Raw genomic sequence first — 7,742 nt, forward strand, 5'->3', positions numbered from 1 at the left:
TAAAACAAAATATTATAGCGTCACATTTTAAAACTGCAGTGTTGGAACATAAGACAATCACTATACCATCCGAGCCACGATGAATCCACCACACATTATTTGTCATCCTGTAAACATAGCATTTATTGAAATAGGATTTGTATATATGAGCGATTTGATTTTATGAACAATAGCTATCTGAATCAATAGAGTTTCACAATTTATGTAAAAGACGTTGGTGAGATTAGAGACAGATTTCCCATAACAAAGTGTGATTTGTAAATTATTAATATGATAATACACATAGTTTATATTCAATTATTTTTCATAGTGCTTTGAATCGTTCCCATAGTTCCTAGAATATTTTCTCAAAAGTTTTGGAAACTACTATTTCAGAAATCTAAAGCAAGCTTTCGAACCTTTTATAAGTTTCTACAAGGCGGACAAACTTTCAGCGATTTGGTTTGAAGCTTTGTGATGTTATGAAATATTCCATACTTCTGAAGCATTCATATACTATCTTGAGATTCTTTAAATTTTAGGATTCTCAAATTTCACGAATTGACTTAAAATTTTATTTTAGAGAGATTTCTTTATATTGTAAAATTACAGACGCACACACTGAAAATTAAAACCAATCGATTAATTTTGAAGAAATTTTGCATAAATATATAGTAAATAAGGTGTACAAAATTCGTTTTGTGAGGAGAAAGTGATTCATAAACATACAAAAGTTCAAAAGTTTCTTGGCGCTAGATAATTAAACCTTAACCTTTGAAAAAATTTCTTGAAAACTCATCAAACGCCTTTGTCTTTCAACACTTTTGGGAAGAATTGTGACATTCAGTTGACAAGCTTTTGCAGCGCAGATGGTTCAAACTGCTTCCACATTCTAATCAACATGTTCCAGAGTGTTTCTTTCGAAGTTGGACACTGTTTTTCTGTTTTGACGATCAAGTTCATCCCAAAGAAGTTCGATTGGGTTGAGATCAGGCGATTAAGGTTCGGATGAGTGTTTCGGATCATCATATTGTTACATTACGAATACTGCGCCGCTAAGTTTTTCCCCTGCATGAACCATTTGATTAGAAACATTCATCCAAACTTTGTAAATACTATCTGCTGAATAAACAAACAGAAGGTACGTTGCAAATTATGGAGTGGCCACTACAATCACCTGATCTCAACCCAATCGAACTTCCTTCGGCCAAACTTGATCGTGAAATCAGAAAACAGCGAGGAAAACAGTGTTCAACTTCAAAATAAACTCTGGAACATGCTGAAAAGTATGTGCGAGCAGCTTGAAACATCTGTGCTGGAAAATTTTGACAATAGAATGCCACGAATCGCCGCAACAATGATGAAAGCTAAAGGTGGATTTTTTTATTAAAAAATATGTAACTGTTAAAGAAATATATGTAATTCCTTAAAGTATTAAATTACAGAATTTTAATAAAAACTATCTTACAATTGGATTTCCTTTAATTTTTCCATCGTTTGATAAACTTTCAAGAGTATTTTTCAACTCTAAGGTTCACTTATCCTTGAAATGAAAAAAATTGCTTAACACAAAGTTCGCTGTAGAAAGTCATTTCATTCCAATATTTACAAAACCTTGAAAATCATATCCTGTTTATTCATTTATCATTTTACATATTTCTAATGTTAAGGAAGAAGTAATTTCACAATTGCATCCATTAACTTCAATGATTTTTTAACAGGTAGATGCATCTAAAGCCAAATATCAGAAGAGTTGATTACTTTATGTGGATATGCTATTATTATCAAAGAGAAAAATAAAGGTCCAACCAGTTCACTGCGTGTGAAAAAAAAATCTGCAGGGAACGAACATTTTAATTTTTTTACCTGTTCTAGAGGTAAATAAATATGTGAAGTCACAAAATAAAGCAAAGTACGAAAAGTACTACGTCTATCATTAAAAGATGAAAATTAACTATGTATTGCAGTAATTATTCTTAAATTAGTTTAATGATTAATAGTTCTAATTTGAAAAAAGAATTGAACCAAATATTGTTTTCTCCATTTTTTTACTTCTCCAAAGTACGACGTTAATTTCTGTTAGCAATCAAAAACTATTATTCAATAGACAGATTCAATAATAATTACTTTAGTAATTAAATTACTGTTCTCAAGAACATTCCTTGTATTAAAATATTATTTTATTCATCAATTTTCTTATATTTTAACTTGAATTAATTTTGGGGTTCCATAAATTCGGTTCTTTTTAAAATAAGTAAATGAAATATTAATATTTTTGTACTATTTTTTTCATAAAAAATGTTTAAAGATCCTTTTACAAAAATCGGACTTGACCAATTTTTGGAGAATTTTATTAGCTTCGAAATAAAAATAAAATAGGATTAAAATTGTGACCTGAAATGAAACTAAAATTTCCGAGGAAATTTTGTTTTTCATTGCAACGCTCTAGGCTTCAATAAAAAAGGTACATTTGTTATTGACAAAATTCCGATCGGAAATTTTTGAAACAAAAATTTGCGAAAATTTTTTTTCGTTGCAGTGCCATAGGCTTCCAAAAAAACAACCACGTTTTTTATTGACAAAATTTCGAAAGGAAATTTTTGAAACCAACATTTTCGAGAAAATTTTGTTTTTCTTGTAACGCTATACGCTTCAATAAAAACAACCACATTTGATATTTACAAAATTTCGATAGAAAATTATAGAAAATAAAATTTTCGAGAAAAAAATTTTTTTTTATTTAAACGATATAGGTTTAATAAAATCATACACATTTGTTATTAATAAAATATGGATAGGAAATTTTTGAAACCAAATTTTCGAGAAATTTTTTTTCCATTGCAGCGTTATAGGCTATATCCATAAAAAGCCAGATTGTTTATTAACAAAATTTCGATTGGAAATGTTTTAAATCAAGATTTTCGAGGAAATTTGTTTTCCTTGCAAAGCTATACGCTTCAATAAAAACAACCACATTTGTTTCTTACAAAATTTCGATAGGAAATTATTAAAACCAAAATTCTCGAGAATTTTTTCTTTCATTAAAATGATACAGGCTTCAGAAAATTGAACCACATTCAGTATTTAAAAAATTTCGATAGGAATTTTTTGAAAAAAACATTTTCGAGAATTTCTTCATTTCAAAGCTGTAGGCTGCAATAAAAACATCCAAATTTCTTATAACCAAAACTTCGATGACAAATGTTTCAAACTGAAACTTTCGAACAAATTTTTTTTAATTGCAATAAAAGCAACTAAAAAACCACATTTTGTTATTAACAAGATTTCGATAAGAATTTTTTTTCATTTAAATGATATAGATTTCAATAAACTCAACTACATTTGCTGTTAAAGAAATTTTGATAGGACATTTTCGACACCAACATTCTCGATAACATTTTTTAATCCAACGCTATACGCTTTAATAAAAAAAAACCACACTTGTTACTTACAAAATTTCGCATTTATAAGCATGTGTACAATTTAATCAGCACGGATAATTGCAAATAATGTGATATTATAATGAAGCACCCTACCGATAGAAATCTCAGAGTATATGCTAAAGATTCTCAAGGCACCGAGAAGCTCTGAGAAATTCTTCGCAGGCACTCAGGTAGTGAGTAAAGGTTAAATTTCTAAATCATTTCTATTAAAATTAAATGATAGTTATGTAAAACAATAAAATATACTGAACGTGTATTGTACGTATAGTGAGGGCTTTAAAAAAACGAAGTGTATTCGCCTTCTTCGGCGTGTAACTTGCACCACAACCCGGCACTTGACACCTGTATCAAAACAAACGAACAGAATCCTCTCTAACTTACGTCAATTTGACAAACTTTCTCAGTTGCACAATTTTCCATGTATAGGACGAGGACAACTGCGCACCTGCGCACGAAAAATGTCGAATCTTCCTGTAATGTGCATACAACCCACTTACGGTAATGTTTCTATTGCCAAGTGGGAAACGGAGTTAGGTCTCCTTATTATTCCTCCGTGTATAAAGTGTAGCTGCAAGTCCCTACTGTGCGAAGGTAGCGATTTTCAAGAGATTTTAGAGACCATAAAATACTTTTATGAGTCAAAGACATTTTTAGTGATTTTAAAGGATTTTGTGCCATTTCAATAGATTTAATAAGGTTTAAAAAGTGGGTAAAGGAATTTAAAATATTAGAAAGCATTTGCAGTGATTTTTTGAAAAATCTAAAGTATTCAAGGATTTTCATGTAATTCAAAAATATTTTTAAGTATTTAAGCAGAGTTTCAGGAATTTTAAAGGATATAACCGGAGTTCTTTGATTTGAAAATTTTTGAAATTTATAAACGAATTGTAAAAGATTTCAAAATATTTAAAAGAGTTCAATATCTTTTCAGTGAGCTTAAGAAATTTTAACTAATTTTGAAGAATTTCTTAGGAACTTCGGTACAATATAAATAATGTTTTTCAATTCGTTAAGTCTTTTAATTATCTTGAAATCTTCGGAAATTTGTAGAAATCCTTTGAATTCAAATAATTTTCTTTATATAAATATATACAGTAAAGACGCTAACTATGTAGTCATAGGGAATATAATGATATAAACTATAGCATAAAATGCAACCTGTCTTGCATTTGTGTAATGTAAAAAAGTGCTATATAGGCGATTTTAATACGGGTTTCCAAATATCCCGCGTTCGAGATCTTGCGCTCATTGGTCAAACGCTTCGACACTCAGAAGACGTGCGCAAAATATAGGTATTCTTACGTCCAGGTGCTGCAATCGTTAATTGTCTTATAGAGCTGCGCAATGATACGTTGAGTTTGAGGATTCGTAACCTGTCGTTGAGTGGTTGAAACCACCAACCGCGAGAATAGGTCAGGTTTAAAATTCAAATCACTGAACACACTGTTAAGTTAGATAAATATAAATGTTTTATTTAATTCACAAATCATCAATTACTAATTCTTGATAAACAATGTATTATTCGATAACGTCACGGGCATAAACGATAATTATAATGTAGTGAAGTTCGTGATAAACTTGGCAAATTTGAAACGGCTCAAATTGATTATCGGAAAACTCTTCAATGAGATCGAATAACTCTGGATCCGTATTAGACATTTTTCCGAATATTTAGTCCGTGGAATTTGTTAGTAAAATTGTATAAATTAATTATTAATTATTGAGATTAATCGCGCACAAGTAGTCTTAGCACTCTGTTTTATCGGCAGAGTCGATCTCACACGCGCATTTCTTAGTTACAAATTGAGGTTAGGTTGCCTCAGTATTGCTTTTAAAGATTTTCCAAGTCCGAAAATATTAAAATATTCGAGAGACAAATGTCGCAGGTTTAACGTTTGAAAGAGCGCGTCGAAATACAAAAATTCTGACGTTTTCGTGCACCGCGTCTATTTTTATAAGCATCATTTTGGGAGGTACTTATCCCTACTTTTGAACGCTGAACCAATCGTATTTCTAAGGTCGCATGATTTTATGGCCGAATAGCTTATAATGAGCGAGGTCGACTAGCTCCTCCCACCGGAAGTAAGCAATTAAGTTGAGTGACGGGACTAGGTCAAGTGTCCAAAGTCCACGTCCGGCCGGATACACGCCTATTAAGTTTGAGTGACAGTTTCCTGTCCCAAACTCCAAAGTTAGTCCTTTTGTAGCGTCTGGCTGGCGCCAGATCCCATTAATTATGCTAAAAATAGCTTAGTGACTCATACTTATGACCTTGAATTCACCTTGAAATGTGAAATCGCTTAGCTATACAGCGGATACGAAATGAAAATAAAGTTCTACATATTGCTTACAATTAATTTCTTCTTTCCGCAATTATTCTATTTTTGAATTAATATTCATAATTAAGGTTAACTTATTTAAACATTTGCTCAGTTCTTATATGTTTTCAACATTCTTTCAAGCTGTTTGAACTTTCCCGCCAGAGAATTTACTTGTTCAGAGAGAATTTAGTCAAAGGGTCCTTGCGCCCAGGATATGTAGTTCCCAAAACGGTTAACACCGTTACGCCTCCCATCTTATTCAAAAAGGTGGCTCATGCTGCGTGCTGAGACAGCTTTTCTGGATGACATTCTCGAGTGCCAACCAGTGCCTGGTTTGATTTAAATTTTATGGTTATGTCCTCCCAGTGTTTTTTTTTATACGGAGGACAGTGTGTTTAGAAAAAAAGGAAAGAGTAACATCTGTGCGCTAGAATAGTAAGGTTTATAGTGACCATTTCGAACCCTGGATTGAAAAAAAGGAGTCTGTTTTCCATATGGAGCGGGAAGTGTCACGGACGAGAAAGGAATAAAAAAAGGATAGAACCAGTGGAGAAATTTTATTTATGACCATAATACGTTTGCAGGATGTCCAAAGTCAAGGGGTAAGTAAAACGAATACTTAATTTTCCTTAAAGCCATCGGCTCGGGGTTTCTCAAACTTTCTTTATTGCTTCCAATTCGAGGTTCTTCGGAAAATTTGTATGTGCTGTATTTCAGATTTCATAATATAGTATTTTTATATTAGAATATAATTAAAACGATATCATGTTTATTTCACTATTAAGTCATTACAAGTTTTGACATTAGATTTCTTAGTAGGCTTATGTTTGTTCATTAATGATTGATTTAAAGTATTATAAATTGCTTGGTTCCAATCCTAGGAAAGATCTGAATTGATAAATTCATCTCGATTAAGGGATAATGAATAAGAATATATTCGATTATTTCCAAAGAGTTATCTTTAAGCAAGATTTGAATACTAGTCTGATTTTTCTTATTTGTTGAAATTGTGGAACGTATAGTTGAAGTATTTAAATGCTACACAATTTCGGTAAAACGTTATTTGTTTTTGCTTTTGTTAAATAATTTTTGCATTAGATGTCAAAAGGGTAAATTCGAAACAATGGAGAATCGGGGCATAATTTTATTTTGGAGTTTGTATTAGAGTGTACTCTATAAAGAAATTAAAATGTTTCGAACATAACTTTGGATATCGGAAATAATTTTGAATTGAAAGGCCTTGAATTATGCACTCCCGAACAATGGTACTATGTTAATCTCATTTTTTTGTTCGTCTCCCTTTTTTTCGATGTAATATCCTAGAACTGTCAGATTTATTTAGAGGTTTAATTAAATCGTTTGAAATTAGAAGTTTTTGTTTTTGAAGCGAAAAAAGAAGGAAGTGCCCCTTTTTTTGATAAACGATAATTCTAAAGGATGTAAAAAATATATTTTAAAAAAATAAAGGAATTTATGTAATAGTAGATTGAAAAGAAATTTTATATTATTGTTTTTTTTGTGAAATAGATGGAGATTAGTTACTAAAATGTATGCCTTTGTGACTGAAAATTTTCTTAAATTTCTAATGATTAAAACTTGTAAGTGTTGAATTATCATGGCGTATACTAAATTTCCAACAACAAAAATTTCCAGACTATTAACATTGTTATTTTAGATGCTAAATTAGGGAAAGTTCCACATGCATTGAAGAAGTGAGAATTATTTTATGATAATAATCGATTTATTTTTTTGTGTGTAAAAGTTAGATACAGTTTATTGAGATAGGGAAAAAAAGGAATCCCTCCTATTTTATTCCTTTTTTGGCCCTTGTGACCCAATAGGTCCCAATTTTACCGTTACATGAGTCAATTATACACTCTAAGAAAATTTCTATTTATTTTTACTTTTTCGAGGGTTATTAAAGGCCGATTGTTATTAATTTTGTGTTATTGATTTTTATATTTAAGTTTTGTCTAATATTTTTTTTTCTGTTGTTTTG

The 7,742-nt window shown here is 30.7% G+C and overlaps 1 long non-coding RNA gene across 3 annotated transcripts in view; it reads left to right on the top strand.

Moving 5' to 3' along the window:
* Positions 1-6,033: 6,033 nt before the first annotated feature.
* LOC117170124 overlaps positions 6,034-7,742 on the top strand; it is a 7,329-nt gene continuing 5,620 nt past the window's right edge. For all 3 annotated transcript variants that reach the window (XR_004466719.1, XR_004466721.1, XR_004466720.1), the window contains exon 1: positions 6,034-6,345. This is a non-coding gene — a long non-coding RNA (uncharacterized LOC117170124). The remainder of the gene's footprint in view (positions 6,346-7,742) is intronic.

Source organism: Belonocnema kinseyi, chromosome 3 (assembly GCF_010883055.1).
Source record: "Belonocnema kinseyi isolate 2016_QV_RU_SX_M_011 chromosome 3, B_treatae_v1, whole genome shotgun sequence".
Lineage (NCBI taxonomy): Eukaryota > Metazoa > Arthropoda > Insecta > Hymenoptera > Cynipidae > Belonocnema > Belonocnema kinseyi.